Consider the following 16597-nt stretch of genomic DNA (forward strand, 5'->3'; position numbering starts at 1 on the left):
AATGTAAACTTTAATATCTGTGTTTTTTTTTTCATATAAAATTTTATGATTAAAATTATTAGTTATGTTATTTCTATTATAGTGGACTTTAAGGTATTTTTTATTATGCTTTAGAACATTAGGGCATTGTGGGACTATGTGTCAAAGGTGTATAAGGGGCAACTCGTTCTATAAAAGCCGTGACTGGTCACATGTGTCTTGTGACATCATTTCATGTCTAAGCAGTTCCGAATAAGTAAATTCTTGAGTATACGCCAAGACGAGCATCAGATTTTCAACTTTTGTTTCATTTTGTAGACTGTGTACCTCAAATTTTTTAACTGGAAAAAAAAGTCTTCATCGGGAACTCTCCAGCTGAAACCTACACTCTTCAGTTTAGCAGGGACAATACTCTGTTTTTTAATTTTGTCATTTTTGCGCATGGGATCGTTAAAGACACTACCAGTCGTTCAAAGTATTGCTTGTCAAAGACATGTCTACTAAGTTAGCGAATGCTGCATTCGAATAGGGACTGTTCTATTCATTCTCAGAAATTTTGCAATCTTTTGACATAGAAATTACCCTTTTCTGTTTAAAATAGATATTCTACATTATAAGGTGTCGACATTAAGTTAGTAATGGAACTTCAATAACTTTGAAAAGTTTAATTTGTTTTAAGCCTTAAACAAAAGGTTGCCATATATGTAATATGATGGACACACCAACCTTTAAAGACAGGTCCCTTTAATGTTGCCTTATCCTCGGAAATCTTAAATATCTGATCAATACTTATTGCTTTCCCCTAAAATAGCTGACAAATATTTAAAATAGTTCTGCTTTAAAAATCATCTATTCTCCTAGTTATTCAAAATTATTAGAGGTTAAGCTTTTTCATGTCCAACGGCACATATTACAGTGTTATCCGGATTCACCATTATACGATGCGGGAAAATTGCTATTGTCAAATTCAATTTAAAAAAAAATAGATTCGTGTTTAAAAAAACTATGAGATGTGTTTGAAACGTCTAAGATATACAATGATTGATGTATTCATTGTTGGCCTTTAACGCCACTTTTATCATTATTTGCTATTTCATGGTGACCAGCTTTTTTTTGTGTGTAGAAAGCTGGGACGCCCGGAGAGAACCACTGACCTTCGGCAAGGAAACTGTCAATCCTAGTCAATTAAGATTGGAGTCGAACCAAGCTACCACGTGTAGGGTTCGAACTCTGAGATAAGCAATGAAGCAGTAACTTTCACTAATGAAAGAAACTTGTTTCTCACTTTATCCAGTTTTCGTTTGATATATAGTTTTATTTTCTATTATTCAAGTTGAAGAAGCCAAGACGTTTTAAAAATGAATTGAAGAAAAAAAGGTAGCCAAGTGCATAGTTCTTTCAAACATATTCTTTTATCGCTGACATGCTGTCTCGTCAGTAACAGATAGAAAACTCAGGGTTAGAATTTATAGAACAGACAAGGGGCAGTGGCAAATATTTCATGTATATTATGAACACAGAGAAGATAAGCCCGGCACCCTTTGCAAAAATATCCTTCTTTTTCTTCTATGTGCCTTCGGTCTTTATGTTTTGAATTGTAGTTTCACTTTCCATATTCGGTATTCATTCTAATGTAAGCTCCACGTGGCAAAAATCACGTGATGCAGGAATGTAGTATCTTGGAGTTAGGCTATTTCTTTCTTTTCGGGCGGGGACTCCAAGCAGACAACATGAATTTATATAACGGCACTGTAGATTTTCTTATTAAATAAAGAAAGTTCCCGGTCCGGTACATGAATAGATTGTTAGAAAGCAAGGTTTTAATTTTAATTAGATTGGAAAGCCTTATTTGGGGGTTGAAATTGGAGAGCACCGAAAAAGAAAGGGGGTGGGGTTTCCACAGGGAATATTTTATCTTATGAACTCAACATTCGAAAGTGTTTTTTTTTTTTATTTAATTAAAAGAGAGAAAAACAAATGTAAGACAAATTGTGAAGGATCTTTCTTCCTTTATCACGTGAGGGAATCTCGCATATATCTGGTTAACCGTCAAACCGAGTACATGTCTTTTGGTTATTTCTGTCACTAGGTGGCTGTCTCATTGACGTTTACCCCATATTTTTTGATTGAAGCACAATGCACACGTATATGTTTTAGAACATGAAGTTAAGGTTTCATGTCATGAATAATAAAGTGAAAAAAGCAAAAAAAGAGACTCAAAAAACTAAATAGAAAAAGACGAAATGATCTGATTTTCAAAAATGACCTGTTTGGTCGCTCGTAATCGATTGTCTACAAATATAGTTCCTGTCATTTGTAATGAATGTAAACTTTAATATCTGTGGTTTTTTTTTCATATAAAATTTTATGATTAAAATTATTAGTTATGTTATTTCTATTATAGTGGACTTTAAGGTATTTTTTATTATGCTTTAGAACATTAGGGCATTGTGGGACTATGTGTCAAAGGTGTATAAGGGTCAACTCGTTCTATAAAAGCCGTGACTGGTCACATGTGTCTTGTGACATCATTTCATGTCTAAGCAGTTCCGAATAAGTAAATTCTTGAGTATACGCCAAGACGAGCATCAGATTTTCAACTTTTGTTTCATTTTGTAGACTGTGTACCTCAAATTTTTTAACTGGAAAAAAAAGTCTTCATCGGGAACTCTCCAGCTGAAACCTACACTCTTCAGTTTAGCAGGGACAATACTCTGTTTTTTAATTTTGTCATTTTTGCGCATGGGATCGTTAAAGACACTACCAGTCGTTCAAAGTATTGCTTGTCAAAGACATGTCTACTAAGTTAGCGAATGTTGCATTCGAATAGGGACTGTTCTATTCATTCTCAGAAATTTTGCAATCTTTTGACATAGAAATTACCCTTTTCTGTTTAAAATAGATATTCTTCATTATAAGGTGTCGACATTAAGTTAGTAATGGAACTTCAATAACTTTGAAAAGTTTAATTTGTTTTAAGCCTTAAACAAAAGGTTGCCATATATGTAATATGATGGACACACCAACCTTTAAAGACAGGTCCCTTTAATGTTGCCTTATCCTCGGAAATCTTAAATATCTGATCAATACTTAATGCTTTCCCCTAAAATAGCTGACAAATATTTAAAATAGTTCTGCTTTAAAAATCATCTATTCTCCTAGTTATTCAAAATTATTAGAGGTTAAGCTTTTTCATGTCCAACGGCACATATTACAGTGTTATCCGGATTCACCATTATACGATGCGGGAAAATTGCTATTGTCAAATTCAATTTAAAAAAAAATAGATTCGTGTTTAAAAAAACTATGAGATGTGTTTGAAACGTCTAAGATATACAATGATTGATGTATTCATTGTTGGCCTTTAACGCCACTTTTATCATTATTTGCTATTTCATGGTGACCAGCTTTTTTTTGTGTGTAGAAAGCTGGGACGCCCGGAGAGAACCACTGACCTTCGGCAAGGAAACTGTCAATCCTAGTCAATTAAGATTGGAGTCGAACCAAGCTACCACGTGTAGGGTTCGAACTCTGAGATAAGCAATGAAGCAGTAACTTTTTTTAAGCCAAGACGTTTTAAAAATGAATTGAAGAAAAAAAGGTAGCCAAGTGCATAGTTCTTTCAAACATATTCTTTTATCGCTGACATGCTGTCTCGTCAGTAACAGATAGAAAACTCAGGGTTAGAATTTATAGAACAGACAAGGGGCAGTGGCAAATATTTCATGTATATTATGAACACAGAGAAGATAAGCCCGGCACCCTTTGCAAAAATATCCTTCTTTTTCTTCTATGTGCCTTCGGTCTTTATGTTTTGAATTGTAGTTTCACTTTCCATATTCGGTATTCATTCTAATGTAAGCTCCACGTGGCAAAAATCACGTGATGCAGGAATGTAGTATCTTGGAGTTAGGCTATTTCTTTCTTTTCGGGCGGGGACTCCAAGCAGACAACATGAATTTATATAACGGCACTGTAGATTTTCTTATTAAATAAAGAAAGTTCCCGGTCCGGTACATGAATAGATTGTTAGAAAGCAAGGTTTTAATTTTAATTAGATTGGAAAGCCTTATTTGGGGGTTGAAATTGGAGAGCACCGAAAAAGAAAGGGGGTGGGGTTTCCACAGGGAATATTTTATCTTATGAACTCAACATTCGAAAGTGTTTTTTTTTTTTATTTAATTAAAAGAGAGAAAAACAAATGTAAGACAAATTGTGAAGGATCTTTCTTCCTTTATCACGTGAGGGAAAGACATGTCTACTAAGTTAGCGAATGTTGCATTCGAATAGGGACTGTTCTATTCATTCTCAGAAATTTTGCAATCTTTTGACATAGAAATTACCCTTTTCTGTTTAAAATAGATATTCTTCATTATAAGGTGTCGACATTAAGTTAGTAATGGAACTTCAATAACTTTGAAAAGTTTAATTTGTTTTAAGCCTTAAACAAAAGGTTGCCATATATGTAATATGATGGACACACCAACCTTTAAAGACAGGTCCCTTTAATGTTGCCTTATCCTCGGAAATCTTAAATATCTGATCAATACTTAATGCTTTCCCCTAAAATAGCTGACAAATATTTAAAATAGTTCTGCTTTAAAAATCATCTATTCTCCTAGTTATTCAAAATTATTAGAGGTTAAGCTTTTTCATGTCCAACGGCACATATTACAGTGTTATCCGGATTCACCATTATACGATGCGGGAAAATTGCTATTGTCAAATTCAATTTAAAAAAAAATAGATTCGTGTTTAAAAAAACTATGAGATGTGTTTGAAACGTCTAAGATATACAATGATTGATGTATTCATTGTTGGCCTTTAACGCCACTTTTATCATTATTTGCTATTTCATGGTGACCAGCTTTTTTTTGTGTGTAGAAAGCTGGGACGCCCGGAGAGAACCACTGACCTTCGGCAAGGAAACTGTCAATCCTAGTCAATTAAGATTGGAGTCGAACCAAGCTACCACGTGTAGGGTTCGAACTCTGAGATAAGCAATGAAGCAGTAACTTTCACTAATGAAAGAAACTTGTTTCTCACTTTATCCAGTTTTCGTTTGATATATAGTTTTATTTTCTATTATTCAAGTTGAAGAAGCCAAGACGTTTTAAAAATGAATTGAAGAAAAAAAGGTAGCCAAGTGCATAGTTCTTTCAAACATATTCTTTTATCGCTGAGATGCTGTCTCGTCAGTAACAGATAGAAAACTCAGGGTTAGAATTTATAGAACAGACAAGGGGCAGTGGCAAATATTTCATGTATATTATGAACACAGAGAAGATAAGCCCGGCACCCTTTGCAAAAATATCCTTCTTTTTCTTCTATGTGCCTTCGGTCTTTATGTTTTGAATTGTAGTTTCACTTTCCATATTCGGTATTCATTCTAATGTAAGCTCCACGTGGCAAAAATCACGTGATGCAGGAATGTAGTATCTTGGAGTTAGGCTATTTCTTTCTTTTCGGGCGGGGACTCCAAGCAGACAACATGAATTTATATAACGGCACTGTAGATTTTCTTATTAAATAAAGAAAGTTCCCGGTCCGGTACATGAATAGATTGTTAGAAAGCAAGGTTTTAATTTTAATTAGATTGGAAAGCCTTATTTGGGGGTTGAAATTGGAGAGCACCGAAAAAGAAAGGGGGTGGGGTTTCCACAGGGAATATTTTATCTTATGAACTCAACATTCGAAAGTGTTTTTTTTTTTATTTAATTAAAAGAGAGAAAAACAAATGTAAGACAAATTGTGAAGGATCTTTCTTCCTTTATCACGTGAGGGAATCTCGCATATATCTGGTTAACCGTCAAACCGAGTACATGTCTTTTGGTTATTTCTGTCACTAGGTGGCTGTCTCATTGACGTTTACCCCATATTTTTTCATTGAAGCACAATGCACACGTATATGTTTTAGAACATGAAGTTAAGGTTTCATGTCATGAATAATAAAGTGAAAAAAGAAAAAAAAGAGACTCAAAAAACTAAATAGAAAAAGACGAAATGATCTGATTTTCAAAAATGACCTGTTTGGTCGCTCGTAATCGATTGTCTACAAATATAGTTCCTGTCATTTGTAATGAATGTAAACTTTAATATCTGTGTTTTTTTTTTCATATAAAATTTTATGATTAAAATTATTAGTTATGTTATTTCTATTATAGTGGACTTTAAGGTATTTTTTATTATGCTTTAGAACATTAGGGCATTGTGGGACTATGTGTCAAAGGTGTATAAGGGGCAACTCGTTCTATAAAAGCCGTGACTGGTCACATGTGTCTTGTGACATCATTTCATGTCTAAGCAGTTCCGAATAAGTAAATTCTTGAGTATACGCCAAGACGAGCATCAGATTTTCAACTTTTGTTTCATTTTGTAGACTGTGTACCTCAAATTTTTTAACTGGAAAAAAAAGTCTTCATCGGGAACTCTCCAGCTGAAACCTACACTCTTCAGTTTAGCAGGGACAATACTCTGTTTTTTAATTTTGTCATTTTCGCGCATGGGATCGTTAAAGACACTACCAGTCGTTCAAAGTATTGCTTGTCAAAGACATGTCTACTAAGTTAGCGAATGCTGCATTCGAATAGGGACTGTTCTATTCATTCTCAGAAATTTTGCAATCTTTTGACATAGAAATTACCCTTTTCTGTTTAAAATAGATATTCTACATTATAAGGTGTCGACATTAAGTTAGTAATGGAACTTCAATAACTTTGAAAAGTTTAATTTGTTTTAAGCCTTAAACAAAAGGTTGCCATATATGTAATATGATGGACACACCAACCTTTAAAGACAGGTCCCTTTAATGTTGCCTTATCCTCGGAAATCTTAAATATCTGATCAATACTTATTGCTTTCCCCTAAAATAGCTGACAAATATTTAAAATAGTTCTGCTTTAAAAATCATCTATTCTCCTAGTTATTCAAAATTATTAGAGGTTAAGCTTTTTCATGTCCAACGGCACATATTACAGTGTTATCCGGATTCACCATTATACGATGCGGGAAAATTGCTATTGTCAAATTCAATTTAAAAAAAAATAGATTCGTGTTTAAAAAAACTATGAGATGTGTTTGAAACGTCTAAGATATACAATGATTGATGTATTCATTGTTGGCCTTTAACGCCACTTTTATCATTATTTGCTATTTCATGGTGACCAGCTTTTTTTTGTGTGTAGAAAGCTGGGACGCCCGGAGAGAACCACTGACCTTCGGCAAGGAAACTGTCAATCCTAGTCAATTAAGATTGGAGTCGAACCAAGCTACCACGTGTAGGGTTCGAACTCTGAGATAAGCAATGAAGCAGTAACTTTCACTAATGAAAGAAACTTGTTTCTCACTTTATCCAGTTTTCGTTTGATATATAGTTTTATTTTCTATTATTCAAGTTGAAGAAGCCAAGACGTTTTAAAAATGAATTGAAGAAAAAAAGGTAGCCAAGTGCATAGTTCTTTCAAACATATTCTTTTATCGCTGACATGCTGTCTCGTCAGTAACAGATAGAAAACTCAGGGTTAGAATTTATAGAACAGACAAGGGGCAGTGGCAAATATTTCATGTATATTATGAACACAGAGAAGATAAGCCCGGCACCCTTTGCAAAAATATCCTTCTTTTTCTTCTATGTGCCTTCGGTCTTTATGTTTTGAATTGTAGTTTCACTTTCCATATTCGGTATTCATTCTAATGTAAGCTCCACGTGGCAAAAATCACGTGATGCAGGAATGTAGTATCTTGGAGTTAGGCTATTTCTTTCTTTTCGGGCGGGGACTCCAAGCAGACAACATGAATTTATATAACGGCACTGTAGATTTTCTTATTAAATAAAGAAAGTTCCCGGTCCGGTACATGAATAGATTGTTAGAAAGCAAGGTTTTAATTTTAATTAGATTGGAAAGCCTTATTTGGGGGTTGAAATTGGAGAGCACCGAAAAAGAAAGGGGGTGGGGTTTCCACAGGGAATATTTTATCTTATGAACTCAACATTCGAAAGTGTTTTTTTTTTTTTAATTAAAAGAGAGAAAAACAAATGTAAGACAAATTGTGAAGGATCTTTCTTCCTTTATCACGTGAGGGAATCTCGCATATATCTGGTTAACCGTCAAACCGAGTACATGTCTTTTGGTTATTTCTGTCACTAGGTGGCTGTCTCATTGACGTTTACCCCATATTTTTTCATTGAAGCACAATGCACACGTATATGTTTTAGAACATGAAGTTAAGGTTTCATGTCATGAATAATAAAGTGAAAAAAGCAAAAAAAGAGACTCAAAAAACTAAATAGAAAAAGACGAAATGATCTGATTTTCAAAAATGACCTGTTTGGTCGCTCGTAATCGATTGTCTACAAATATAGTTCCTGTCATTTGTAATGAATGTAAACTTTAATATCTGTGTTTTTTTTTTCATATAAAATTTTATGATTAAAATTATTAGTTATGTTATTTCTATTATAGTGGACTTTAAGGTATTTTTTATTATGCTTTAGAACATTAGGGCATTGTGGGACTATGTGTCAAAGGTGTATAAGGGGCAACTCGTTCTATAAAAGCCGTGACTGGTCACATGTGTCTTGTGACATCATTTCATGTCTAAGCAGTTCCGAATAAGTAAATTCTTGAGTATACGCCAAGACGAGCATCAGATTTTCAACTTTTGTTTCATTTTGTAGACTGTGTACCTCAAATTTTTTAACTGGAAAAAAAAGTCTTCATCGGGAACTCTCCAGCTGAAACCTACACTCTTCAGTTTAGCAGGGACAATACTCTGTTTTTTAATTTTGTCATTTTTGCGCATGGGATCGTTAAAGGCACTACCAGTCGTTCAAAGTATTGCTTGTCAAAGACATGTCTACTAAGTTAGCGAATGCTGCATTCGAATAGGGACTGTTCTATTCATTCTCAGAAATTTTGCAATCTTTTGACATAGAAATTACCCTTTTCTGTTTAAAATAGATATTCTACATTATAAGGTGTCGACATTAAGTTAGTAATGGAACTTCAATAACTTTGAAAAGTTTAATTTGTTTTAAGCCTTAAACAAAAGGTTGCCATATATGTAATATGATGGACACACCAACCTTTAAAGACAGGTCCCTTTAATGTTGCCTTATCCTCGGAAATCTTAAATATCTGATCAATACTTATTGCTTTCCCCTAAAATAGCTGACAAATATTTAAAATAGTTCTGCTTTAAAAATCATCTATTCTCCTAGTTATTCAAAATTATTAGAGGTTAAGCTTTTTCATGTCCAACGGCACATATTACAGTGTTATCCGGATTCACCATTATACGATGCGGGAAAATTGCTATTGTCAAATTCAATTTAAAAAAAAATAGATTCGTGTTTAAAAAAACTATTAGATGTGTTTGAAACGTCTAAGATATACAATGATTGATGTATTCATTGTTGGCCTTTAATGCCACTTTTATCATTATTTGCTATTTCATGGTGACCAGCTTTTTTTTGTGTGTAGAAAGCTGGGACGCCCGGAGAGAACCACTGACCTTCGGCAAGGAAACTGTCAATCCTAGTCAATTAAGATTGGAGTCGAACCAAGCTACCACGTGTAGGGTTCGAACTCTGAGATAAGCAATGAAGCAGTAACTTTCACTAATGAAAGAAACTTGTTTCTCACTTTATCCAGTTTTCGTTTGATATATAGTTTTATTTTCTATTATTCAAGTTGAAGAAGCCAAGACGTTTTAAAAATGAATTGAAGAAAAAAAGGTAGCCAAGTGCATAGTTCTTTCAAACATATTCTTTTATCGCTGAGATGCTGTCTCGTCAGTAACAGATAGAAAACTCAGGGTTAGAATTTATAGAACAGACAAGGGGCAGTGGCAAATATTTCATGTATATTATGAACACAGAGAAGATAAGCCCGGCACCCTTTGCAAAAATATCCTTCTTTTTCTTCTATGTGCCTTCGGTCTTTATGTTTTGAATTGTAGTTTCACTTTCCATATTCGGTATTCATTCTAATGTAAGCTCCACGTGGCAAAAATCACGTGATGCAGGAATGTAGTATCTTGGAGTTAGGCTATTTCTTTCTTTTCGGGCGGGGACTCCAAGCAGACAACATGAATTTATATAACGGCACTGTAGATTTTCTTATTAAATAAAGAAAGTTCCCGGTCCGGTACATGAATAGATTGTTAGAAAGCAAGGTTTTAATTTTAATTAGATTGGAAAGCCTTATTTGGGGGTTGAAATTGGAGAGCACCGAAAAAGAAAGGGGGTGGGGTTTCCACAGGGAATATTTTATCTTATGAACTCAACATTCGAAAGTGTTTTTTTTTTTTATTTAATTAAAAGAGAGAAAAACAAATGTAAGACAAATTGTGAAGGATCTTTCTTCCTTTATCACGTGAGGGAATCTCGCATATATCTGGTTAACCGTCAAACCGAGTACATGTCTTTTGGTTATTTCTGTCACTAGGTGGCTGTCTCATTGACGTTTACCCCATATTTTTTCATTGAAGCACAATGCACACGTATATGTTTTAGAACATGAAGTTAAGGTTTCATGTCATGAATAATAAAGTGAAAAAAGCAAAAAAAGAGACTCAAAAAACTAAATAGAAAAAGACGAAATGATCTGATTTTCAAAAATGACCTGTTTGGTCGCTCGTAATCGATTGTCTACAAATATAGTTCCTGTCATTTGTAATGAATGTAAACTTTAATATCTGTGGTTTTTTTTTCATATAAAATTTTATGATTAAAATTATTAGTTATGTTATTTCTATTATAGTGGACTTTAAGGTATTTTTTATTATGCTTTAGAACATTAGGGCATTGTGGGACTATGTGTCAAAGGTGTATAAGGGGCAACTCGTTCTATAAAAGCCGTGACTGGTCACATGTGTCTTGTGACATCATTTCATGTCTAAGCAGTTCCGAATAAGTAAATTCTTGAGTATACGCCAAGACGAGCATCAGATTTTCAACTTTTGTTTCATTTTGTAGACTGTGTACCTCAAATTTTTTAACTGGAAAAAAAAGTCTTCATCGGGAACTCTCCAGCTGAAACCTACACTCTTCAGTTTAGCAGGGACAATACTCTGTTTTTTAATTTTGTCATTTTTGCGCATGGGATCGTTAAAGACACTACCAGTCGTTCAAAGTATTGCTTGTCAAAGACATGTCTACTAAGTTAGCGAATGCTGCATTCGAATAGGGACTGTTCTATTCATTCTCAGAAATTTTGCAATCTTTTGACATAGAAATTACCCTTTTCTGTTTAAAATAGATATTCTACATTATAAGGTGTCGACATTAAGTTAGTAATGGAACTTCAATAACTTTGAAAAGTTTAATTTGTTTTAAGCCTTAAACAAAAGGTTGCCATATATGTAATATGATGGACACACCAACCTTTAAAGACAGGTCCCTTTAATGTTGCCTTATCCTCGGAAATCTTAAATATCTGATCAATACTTATTGCTTTCCCCTAAAATAGCTGACAAATATTTAAAATAGTTCTGCTTTAAAAATCATCTATTCTCCTAGTTATTCAAAATTATTAGAGGTTAAGCTTTTTCATGTCCAACGGCACATATTACAGTGTTATCCGGATTCACCATTATACGATGCGGGAAAATTGCTATTGTCAAATTCAATTTAAAAAAAAATAGATTCGTGTTTAAAAAAACTATGAGATGTGTTTGAAACGTCTAAGATATACAATGATTGATGTATTCATTGTTGGCCTTTAACGCCACTTTTATCATTATTTGCTATTTCATGGTGACCAGCTTTTTTTTGTGTGTAGAAAGCTGGGACGCCCGGAGAGAACCACTGACCTTCGGCAAGGAAACTGTCAATCCTAGTCAATTAAGATTGGAGTCGAACCAAGCTACCACGTGTAGGGTTCGAACTCTGAGATAAGCAATGAAGCAGTAACTTTCACTAATGAAAGAAACTTGTTTCTCACTTTATCCAGTTTTCGTTTGATATATAGTTTTATTTTCTATTATTCAAGTTGAAGAAGCCAAGACGTTTTAAAAATGAATTGAAGAAAAAAAGGTAGCCAAGTGCATAGTTCTTTCAAACATATTCTTTTATCGCTGAGATGCTGTCTCGTCAGTAACAGATAGAAAACTCAGGGTTAGAATTTATAGAACAGACAAGGGGCAGTGGCAAATATTTCATGTATATTATGAACACAGAGAAGATAAGCCCGGCACCCTTTGCAAAAATATCCTTCTTTTTCTTCTATGTGCCTTCGGTCTTTATGTTTTGAATTGTAGTTTCACTTTCCATATTCGGTATTCATTCTAATGTAAGCTCCACGTGGCAAAAATCACGTGATGCAGGAATGTAGTATCTTGGAGTTAGGCTATTTCTTTCTTTTCGGGCGGGGACTCCAAGCAGACAACATGAATTTATATAACGGCACTGTAGATTTTCTTATTAAATAAAGAAAGTTCCCGGTCCGGTACATGAATAGATTGTTAGAAAGCAAGGTTTTAATTTTAATTAGATTGGAAAGCCTTATTTGGGGGTTGAAATTGGAGAGCACCGAAAAAGAAAGGGGGTGGGGTTTCCACAGGGAATATTTTATCTTATGAACTCAACATTCGAAAGTGTTTTTTTTTTTTATTTAATTAAAAGAGAGAAAAACAAATGTAAGACAAATTGTGAAGGATCTTTCTTCCTTTATCACGTGAGGGAATCTCGCATATATCTGGTTAACCGTCAAACCGAGTACATGTCTTTTGGTTATTTCTGTCACTAGGTGGCTGTCTCATTGACGTTTACCCCATATTTTTTCATTGAAGCACAATGCACACGTATATGTTTTAGAACATGAAGTTAAGGTTTCATGTCATGAATAATAAAGTGAAAAAAGCAAAAAAAGAGACTCAAAAAACTAAATAGAAAAAGACGAAATGATCTGATTTTCAAAAATGACCTGTTTGGTCGCTCGTAATCGATTGTCTACAAATATAGTTCCTGTCATTTGTAACGAATGTAAACTTAAATATCTGTGGTTTTTTTTTCATATAAAATTTTATGATTAAAATTATTAGTTATGTTATTTCTATTATAGTGGACTTTAAGGTATTTTTTATTATGCTTTAGAACATTAGGGCATTGTGGGACTATGTGTCAAAGGTGTATAAGGGGCAACTCGTTCTATAAAAGCCGTGACTGGTCACATGTGTCATGTGACATCATTTCATGTCTAAGCAGTTCCGAATAAGTAAATTCTTGAGTATACGCCAAGACGAGCATCAGATTTTCAACTTTTGTTTCATTTTGTAGACTGTGTACCTCAAATTTTTTAACTGGAAAAAAAAGTCTTCATCGGGAACTCTCCAGCTGAAACCTACACTCTTCAGTTTAGCAGGGACAATACTCTGTTTTTTAATTTTGTCATTTTTGCGCATGGGATCGTTAAAGACACTACCAGTCGTTCAAAGTATTGCTTGTCAAAGACATGTCTACTAAGTTAGCGAATGCTGCATTCGAATAGGGACTGTTCTATTCATTCTCAGAAATTTTGCAATCTTTTGACATAGAAATTACCCTTTTCTGTTTAAAATAGATATTCTACATTATAAGGTGTCGACATTAAGTTAGTAATGGAACTTCAATAACTTTGAAAAGTTTAATTTGTTTTAAGCCTTAAACAAAAGGTTGCCATATATGTAATATGATGGACACACCAACCTTTAAAGACAGGTCCCTTTAATGTTGCCTTATCCTCGGAAATCTTAAATATCTGATCAATACTTAATGCTGTCCCCTAAAATAGCTGACAAATATTTAAAATAGTTCTGCTTTAAAAATCATCTATTCTCCTAGTTATTCAAAATTATTAGAGGTTAAGCTTTTTCATGTCCAACGGCACATATTACAGTGTTATCCGGATTCACCATTATACGATGCGGGAAAATTGCTATTGTCAAATTCAATTTAAAAAAAAATAGATTCGTGTTTAAAAAAACTATGAGATGTGTTTGAAACGTCTAAGATATACAATGATTGATGTATTCATTGTTGGCCTTTAACGCCACTTTTATCATTATTTGCTATTTCATGGTGACCAGCTTTTTTTTGTGTGTAGAAAGCTGGGACGCCCGGAGAGAACCACTGACCTTCGGCAAGGAAACTGTCAATCCTAGTCAATTAAGATTGGAGTCGAACCAAGCTACCACGTGTAGGGTTCGAACTCTGAGATAAGCAATGAAGCAGTAACTTTCACTAATGAAAGAAACTTGTTTCTCACTTTATCCAGTTTTCGTTTGATATATAGTTTTATTTTCTATTATTCAAGTTGAAGAAGCCAAGACGTTTTAAAAATGAATTGAAGAAAAAAAGGTAGCCAAGTGCATAGTTCTTTCAAACATATTCTTTTATCGCTGAGATGCTGTCTCGTCAGTAACAGATAGAAAACTCAGGGTTAGAATTTATAGAACAGACAAGGGGCAGTGGCAAATATTTCATGTATATTATGAACACAGAGAAGATAAGCCCGGCACCCTTTGCAAAAATATCCTTCTTTTTCTTCTATGTGCCTTCGGTCTTTATGTTTTGAATTGTAGTTTCACTTTCCATATTCGGTATTCATTCTAATGTAAGCTCCACGTGGCAAAAATCACGTGATGCAGGAATGTAGTATCTTGGAGTTAGGCTATTTCTTTCTTTTCGGGCGTGGACTCCAAGCAGTCAACATAAATTTATATAACGGCACTGTAGATTTTCTTATTAAATAAAGAAAGTTCCCGGTCCGGTACATGAATAGATTGTTAGAAAGCAAGGTTTTAATTTTAATTAGATTGGAAAGCCTTATTTGGGGGTTGAAATTGGAGAGCACCGAAAAAGAAAGGGGGTGGGGTTTCCACAGGGAATATTTTATCTTATGAACTCAACATTCGAAAGTGTTTTTTTTTTTTATTTAATTAAAAGAGAGAAAAACAAATGTAAGACAAATTGTGAAGGATCTTTCTTCCTTTATCACGTGAGGGAATCTCGCATATATCTGGTTAACCGTCAAACCGAGTACATGTCTTTTGGTTATTTCTGTCACTAGGTGGCTGTCTCATTGACGTTTACCCCATATTTTTTCATTGAAGCACAATGCACACGTATATGTTTTAGAACATGAAGTTAAGGTTTCATGTCATGAATAATAAAGTGAAAAAAGCAAAAAAAGAGACTCAAAAAACTAAATAGAAAAAGACGAAATGATCTGATTTTCAAAAATGACCTGTTTGGTAGCTCGTAATCGATTGTCTACAAATATAGTTCCTGTCATTTGTAATGAATGTAAACTTTAATATCTGTGGTTTTTTTTTCATATAAAATTTTATGATTAAAATTATTAGTTATGTTATTTCTATTATAGTGGACTTTAAGGTATTTTTTATTATGCTTTAGAACATTAGGGCATTGTGGGACTATGTGTCAAAGGTGTATAAGGGGCAACTCGTTCTATAAAAGCCGTGACTGGTCACATGTGTCTTGTGACATCATTTCATGTCTAAGCAGTTCCGAATAAGTAAATTCTTGAGTATACGCCAAGACGAGCATCAGATTTTCAACTTTTGTTTCATTTTGTAGACTGTGTACCTCAAATTTTTTAACTGGAAAAAAAAGTCTTCATCGGGAACTCTCCAGCTGAAACCTACACTCTTCAGTTTAGCAGGGACAATACTCTGTTTTTTAATTTTGTCATTTTCGCGCATGGGATCGTTAAAGACACTACCAGTCGTTCAAAGTATTGCTTGTCAAAGACATGTCTACTAAGTTAGCGAATGCTGCATTCGAATAGGGACTGTTCTATTCATTCTCAGAAATTTTGCAATCTTTTGACATAGAAATTACCCTTTTCTGTTTAAAATAGATATTCTACATTATAAGGTGTCGACATTAAGTTAGTAATGGAACTTCAATAACTTTGAAAAGTTTAATTTGTTTTAAGCCTTAAACAAAAGGTTGCCATATATGTAATATGATGGACACACCAACCTTTAAAGACAGGTCCCTTTAATGTTGCCTTATCCTCGGAAATCTTAAATATCTGATCAATACTTATTGCTTTCCCCTAAAATAGCTGACAAATATTTAAAATAGTTCTGCTTTAAAAATCATCTATTCTCCTAGTTATTCAAAATTATTAGAGGTTAAGCTTTTTCATGTCCAACGGCACATATTACAGTGTTATCCGGATTCACCATTATACGATGCGGGAAAATTGCTATTGTCAAATTCAATTTAAAAAAAAATAGATTCGTGTTTAAAAAAACTATGAGATGTGTTTGAAACGTCTAAGATATACAATGATTGATGTATTCATTGTTGGCCTTTAACGCCACTTTTATCATTATTTGCTATTTCATGGTGACCAGCTTTTTTTTGTGTGTAGAAAGCTGGGACGCCCGGAGAGAACCACTGACCTTCGGCAAGGAAACTGTCAATCCTAGTCAATTAGGATTGGAGTCGAACCAAGCTACCACGTGTACACTGTAAAAACAAGTGTTTCAAAATAAAACACTTTTAAAACACATATCAGACACAGTTTTAAAACACTTTTAAGTGTTTAGTTCTAAGCACTTGTGTTTTATATAAAACGTTTAAAATGTTTTATACAGTAATCAC

Source organism: Mytilus californianus, unplaced genomic scaffold (assembly GCF_021869535.1).
Source record: "Mytilus californianus isolate M0D057914Y unplaced genomic scaffold, xbMytCali1.0.p SCAF_42, whole genome shotgun sequence".
NCBI classification, from domain to species: Eukaryota; Metazoa; Mollusca; class Bivalvia; order Mytilida; family Mytilidae; genus Mytilus; species Mytilus californianus.